This window comes from Anoplophora glabripennis, unplaced genomic scaffold (genome assembly GCF_000390285.2).
Source record: "Anoplophora glabripennis isolate ALB-LARVAE unplaced genomic scaffold, Agla_2.0 scaffold108, whole genome shotgun sequence".
Taxonomy (NCBI): Eukaryota; Metazoa; Arthropoda; class Insecta; order Coleoptera; family Cerambycidae; genus Anoplophora; species Anoplophora glabripennis.
In genome coordinates, this window is record NW_019416209.1 from 796,449 (window position 1) to 802,916 (window position 6,468).

A 6,468-nucleotide genomic window follows, 5' to 3' on the forward strand; every position below is an offset into this window, starting at 1 on the left:
TATATTTCTTTAGGTATGTGAGTATACTTTATTAGATCTTAGGTTTTTTAAGTTAAAATCACGTTGAAATCCTAAAACTAAGACTGAAAATATGGAAATTCCATCTGAAATGGACGATCTCGTCAATTTTGGTTAAAGTATATTATCTTATTTGCGAAGTTACACTCCTGCAAACATGTTTTTCCTCCTATTTCATTGTTTATTACCAATTTATTACAACCATTTTGTATCTATTCTGAGACATTCATATTCCATATTTTTTTATGAAAATATTAATGTTCCGGAGGACACGATTTCAAATTATGAGTAAAAAACTTATATAGGTACCTACTTGGTTTTATTTTATAAATACATACTTATATATTTCGGTAACATTTTATATTGAAACGGAAATGAAAAGAAAACACGATTTACGATTTACAAGACCGTGTTTTTGCTGACAAAGTACCGCCAGACACTGTCGTGCGCGTACGCCTTTAGGGCGTAGGGCGACATATTGAGGTAGACAATGAGGGCTTCCTTCTCTGTCTTGGCAAACGCTTATCAGATGAATCATTGACTACAGCGCGATAACCGACCCCCAAAACTCCCTATAGAAGTGGAAATTCGCACGCCAACATATTGCGAATTGAATTTTCTCTCTATTTATTAAATGTCGTTAGGAGTGCCCTTCGTCGGGCGCATTCTTCTTGCTTATTTGTCCTCGGCCTATGACCGATGTTTGTTCGCAATTTGGCCTAGGGACCGGGCCAAAAGGGGTTGCAAAAACTGCTGTGCGACCATGCGAAACAGATTTGCAAGGATTTTGACCTAAAATTTACAATGATGTCATGCAGCAGTAAGATTATGATTCATTTTGTCGGAGAACGATGTCAAAAATGAGACTGGCGTATTAAATTAGGAAGGATTGTACAGGGCATATCGTAAATATAGGGCTATAGTCTAACCTAAAAGCACGCTGTGTATAAAAATGTTGTTAAATGATTGGAAAAGGGTTTATAATATTTTAAATATTACTACATTATCAAAATTGTAGTAAATTTCAAAAATTCTAATAATACAAGCTTTTATTCAACTTCATATGTATGTTTATTGGTATGTTTTGTTCAAATCTTGCAAGCCAAATTTTAACCACTTCCTCTAAACTTACGACTTTGAAATTTTGCATGCTTGTTCCTTTCTGATGACAATACACTAAAGTTATAGAAATAACCTTTTTTCATTTTCAAAAGACCTATAAAAATAGCCCTCGAGCGTCAAAAAATATTGATTAGATCAAAAGTTATAAACAGAAGAGGTTTATTTATGACTTTTGAATTAAACATTTATAAACTGCGTTATTATTACCAGAAGTTGAATAGTTTACAAGTTATGGTCTTATAAACAAATTCACTCATTTTTAGTCTGGACGATCCCGAGGATCTTCCACAATCGCACTAATTTTTTTCATGGTAGATTTCGTAATAATACATTGAAATCTATCTTTTTTTTTTAATTTCAAATTTGCAACCTGGATTTTTTTTTATTTTTTGCCTTAGTTGCAAAATGAAATATACGACGCACGAGCGTGATATAGTTATATATTATTACATATTAGGAAAGTTTATGAAAAGAGCTTCAAGTTAAAAAATATCATCAAGATTCGTTGAAAAACAACGGAGTTACAGACTAACAGATTTACAGAAATATGTTAGTTTATCATGTTTTAAGAGCCCCCTCAAAAAATCAGCAGCAAAATAAATTTTTTAGAGGTCGCTCAAGATTTTTAAAAATTTTCAGTCGTCAAAAATAGATTTTTTTCTTTTTTAATTTTTTTCTCGTTATTTTATCATTTTCTAGGTTGAAAAAAATCTCGATTCTGAAAATTTCAAATCGATATTTTAATTTCTAAAGGTCACTCATAATTATTTAAAATTATTAAAACTTTCAAAGTAGTGTACCTATGTTTTCGAGCGACCTCTAAAAATAAATATCAACAAACTAATATTTTTTTTATTGAATTCGATGAATAAAAGAATAGAAATAAATCATGAGAATTTAAATTTAAAAAAATTAAAAAAATTATAAATATTTGATACTCGGTGCGGTAGTAAATTTTGCCTCGAGAAATTTTTTGAGTGTCGTGATTTATTTCTATTCTTTTGTTCATCAAATTCAATAAAATTAATTATTATTTCGTTGATATTTATTTTTAGAGGTCGCTCGAAAACATTTTAGGTACACTACTTTGAAAGTTAAAATAATTATGAGTGATCTTTAGAAATTAAAATATCGATTTGAAATTTTCAGAATCGACATTTTTTTCAACCTAGAAAATGATGATAGCGAAAAAAAAATTTTTTTTAAATTTAATTTTTGTCGATTTTGGCAATTTTTAAAAATCTGGAGTGACCTCTAAAATTTTTTTTTTATTATTTGATTTTTTGAGGGGCTCTTAAAACACGATAAACTAACATATTTTCACAAGAGACACGAAAAAAATATACCTGTTTTTTTTTGGCCGCCCTATAATCTATTTATACAATAAAATATAGGGTGATTCACAAATGGTGACCAAAAATGAAACTTGGCATTCTTTGGGGAATTTTAAGGGGAGTCTATCCTATAAAGTTTTTATCTAGGACGCTTCGTTAAAAAGATACAGGGTGTTAAACTTCAAAAAATATTTTTATTTTTTTTAAATAATTTAAAAACTAATAAGTGAAATAATTTGAAACTGGGCACATGTATTTATGTAAACATTGTCCAAAATCTGGGGGCTTTTCAGCGTCATATTTTTCTAAATAAAATAGTACGCCACTGCTTTACGGTAACAACCTTGATATGTTCGGATTCGTCTTTCAATTTTCTACAAATCTCTTGTTTTTCGAAAAAACCTGATTTTCGAGTAAAACTTAAAAAAAGGAACTGAGAACACACTTCGATATTCGAATATAATGCTTTTTAAAATTACATAGTGGACTGTGATAGCAATTTTGATATTCTGAGCAGTTAGAAGGAAGAATAAATAATGCTTTTCACTTAACTTAAGCAACAATAAATTTCGAACAAATTACATTTTCGTTACTAAAAAGAGGTCGGGCCGCTGTTCGTGAAAATTGAGATATTCTTGAGCATTTACTCAAATAAAATCATTAAAATGATGACTAATGTTATTCGAATAAATAACCGAATGATTAGTGCTTGTCATGTCTATTAAGTAAAAGTGTTTTCACTAAGTTGCTATTACCTACTAATAGCTACTATTTTTGTCAAATCGAAAGGTTCTATGATTAATAGTTGAGATACTATGATGTAGAGCCTCTTCAACTTTTTGAAACCAAGAATATTAACAGAACATCTTCGGACATAACCTAACAATATTGACATGGAATTTAAATAATATTTACGTTTTTGCACAAATTATATTTAAACATTAGTAATCAATTTTACTTTTTATTTTGGATAATTGATTTGATCAGCTTCTTAAATTTTTCGTAAAAATTGACATGATTGTGTAGAAAATTGTACACGAGACACGATCCGTAAGTGCTAAAAGCACTTTCTCACTAAGCACCGTAGTATACAATTTTGTATTATTTTCAAAAGTTAGATTTAAGTAAGCTACGGTATTATGCTTACCTACCGAGTAGATCCCATAGTGTACGGCTCGCCTTAGGCGGAAAAAGGCAATTTTTCGATCGGCCATTCAATATATAGCACTAATTTCTATGCACCCCTTTTATTTCGTTTTAATCTTTGCTAATCTCCGATGGAATAGGGACGGGACCGGCGATAAGACACAAGGCTGGGACCGAACAATCATCGATATTCCTCCCGACTGTAAATCCAGCCGTCCTGAAAACTGCGGTGCGAATCGCCCTGGGTATTATATTATCGTTTGTTATTATCGCAATCGTAATTTATATCGACGCTATCGAACTACTGCTAGGTACTTCTGTTCGAGCTTTCGGTTGTGCCAATACGGTGCTAGCGTTGTGGTTGTCTGCTTTTGATGATATGATATCAAAAAGTAATTCGAAAGAAGTGACACTAAATTAGCAAATTAAGAGTTTTTCACTTTTTTTTTACTGCCCACGAAAGCCTAGACGACCTATATAGGCCATTGAATATAGGATTTTAAAAGGAACTTATGACGTTCTACATATTTTATTACATAAATCGTTCAAATGGTCATTTTAGATGAAAAAACCGCGGAGTGCTATTAAATCAGAGGGTGGAAATTGGAGATAGGGATGAAAATGCACCCCTTTCAGTTTTTTAATTGTAGCTCGAAAACGAAGCAAAATTTTGCTATAGTTCATAGGAAAAATTATTTAGAGAATTGAATTTTCCATCGAAATTGCTTATTTAAAAAATTTAAAAGGAAAATTGTATGCAAAAAATCGTTAATTTGAACAATTTGAAAAAAAAGCAAAAAATTCGATTTTCTGACTTTTTTTACTTTTTTGCCTCTAGTTTTTTTTGAGAAAAGATAGGTATAGGCATTGCTTCATAGACAAAAAGTAGATAAAATTTCCTTCAAAACAAGAGGTTGTAAAGTATTTTTGGATGAAAATTGACTGATATATGGCAGTTCAATATTAGCCAATTTTTCGATTTTCGTCGCGTTTATTCTTATACGTTTTAATTCTCATTTTTTTGCAGAAAAGGAAGGAAATAAGACGTTCAAGGATTTTCATCACATGACTTGTTCAAAGGGTCATTAAAAATGAAAAAACCACGGGGTGCTATTAAATTAGAGGGTTGAAATTGAAGATAGGGGTGAAAAATTGTATAAGTATGGTGTCCGGGGTTCTGCTTTAAACTAGATTTCTACTTTTTTAAAATATAGAAAACAATATGTGTCTATTACTTCTACAAGTGATGACTTTACTAACGAATTTAAATCTGAATCTAATTCCATTGACATGGGTGTACCTCAAGGTTCAGTCCTAGGCCCTGTACTATTTATTCTTCATATAAATTCATTGGAGCGTTCGATAGGTAATAATTTTTTCACAATGTATGCTGATGATTTATCATTAATTATTTCAAATAAGTCAACAAAAGACCTGACTACTAATCAAGAAAATACATTGTACAATGTGTCTAAGTGGTTCAGTTGTAATAACTTATATTTTAATACCGACAAAACTAAATTAATTAGATTTCACAATAGGCAAAAAAAATGCGAGTCTGTTGCGGCAAATATTAACAACTGCACTATTACCAGTGATGAAACAGACTGTGTCAAATTTTTAGGAGTTACTTTCCCACTAAACACGAAACGTATATGAAACGTTGCAAATGAGATGTTTTACTAAACATTTGAAACATTAACTAGAAACGTTTCTGTTTCATTACAGAAATGTAACACTTGAAAACTTCTTTAGTGAAACATAGCCGAAACGTTCCAATTGAAGAGAGTTTGAAACATTACTCGAAACATTCCCTTTCGATCTCGAAAACATAACAGACGAACAACCCTTTGCTTTTTTGCTTATCTTATGGAACATTCGACATTAGTTAAATTTTGCTCCCAATCCCCAATCCCTCTCAAGGGTTAGTTCATTTGCCTTTGTTATACAAATAGACATAAACAGAAAAAAAAATGTGCTGGCATATTTATAACAAGAACAAGTCTAGAAAAAATGTATGTTCGTGACTTCCGTAGACTGCGCGTAATAGCCCGAGTTTATTTGTTTCCCGTGATCCCGTGTCGTTTTCAATTCGTAATTCGTATTATGTTAGGTTAGGTTTGCGGTTTGCCAGTTTGCCTTGATTCGTTGTTCTCCATCTTTACTTTGATAATTTGTAGTGTGTGCAGTTGTGGTTATTGTAAGGTGCTTATAAAATAATGAATATTAATGCAATATGTTTAAAACGATATATGTAAAGAGATTTCCAATTTTGCGACACATCTACCTAAACATAGTTATACCTACTTAGATATGTGGTTATACCCACTACCTATTATAGACGAGGACAAGGGACAAGAACTAAGAAAATGGAATATGGAACTATACGTTTCGATATAATTTGATAAGCAACTACTTAGTCAGTGAGAACTATTTGAAATATGGATGAATCAAGTGAAATTGACTTCATTTATTTTATATTTTGTACAAATGTTTATATTTGTTTGTGTATAGGCATGCTTAAAAATTGTAACTTTATATTATTTTTCAGTATGTAATGTTATTTGTTTTTCATGTACCTACCATTTCAAGATTCATAATCATAATTAACTTTTTCTAATTATCAGTTCGTCATTGTTACCATATTCACGATAGTCTCAACATTAGAAAATTTCCATTTTAGAAGCGTATTTGAACAATATAAAATGATGTGTAGCTTTTTTAAAATGCTTCTGATATTATTTTGTGACATTTTTATTTGTATGATGAATGGCAAAATTCGTAATCCATATTAGAAACTTTTTTCAGTGCCTTCTCAAAAAGAAAGAAATTCTTGGTAAAAGTTGCC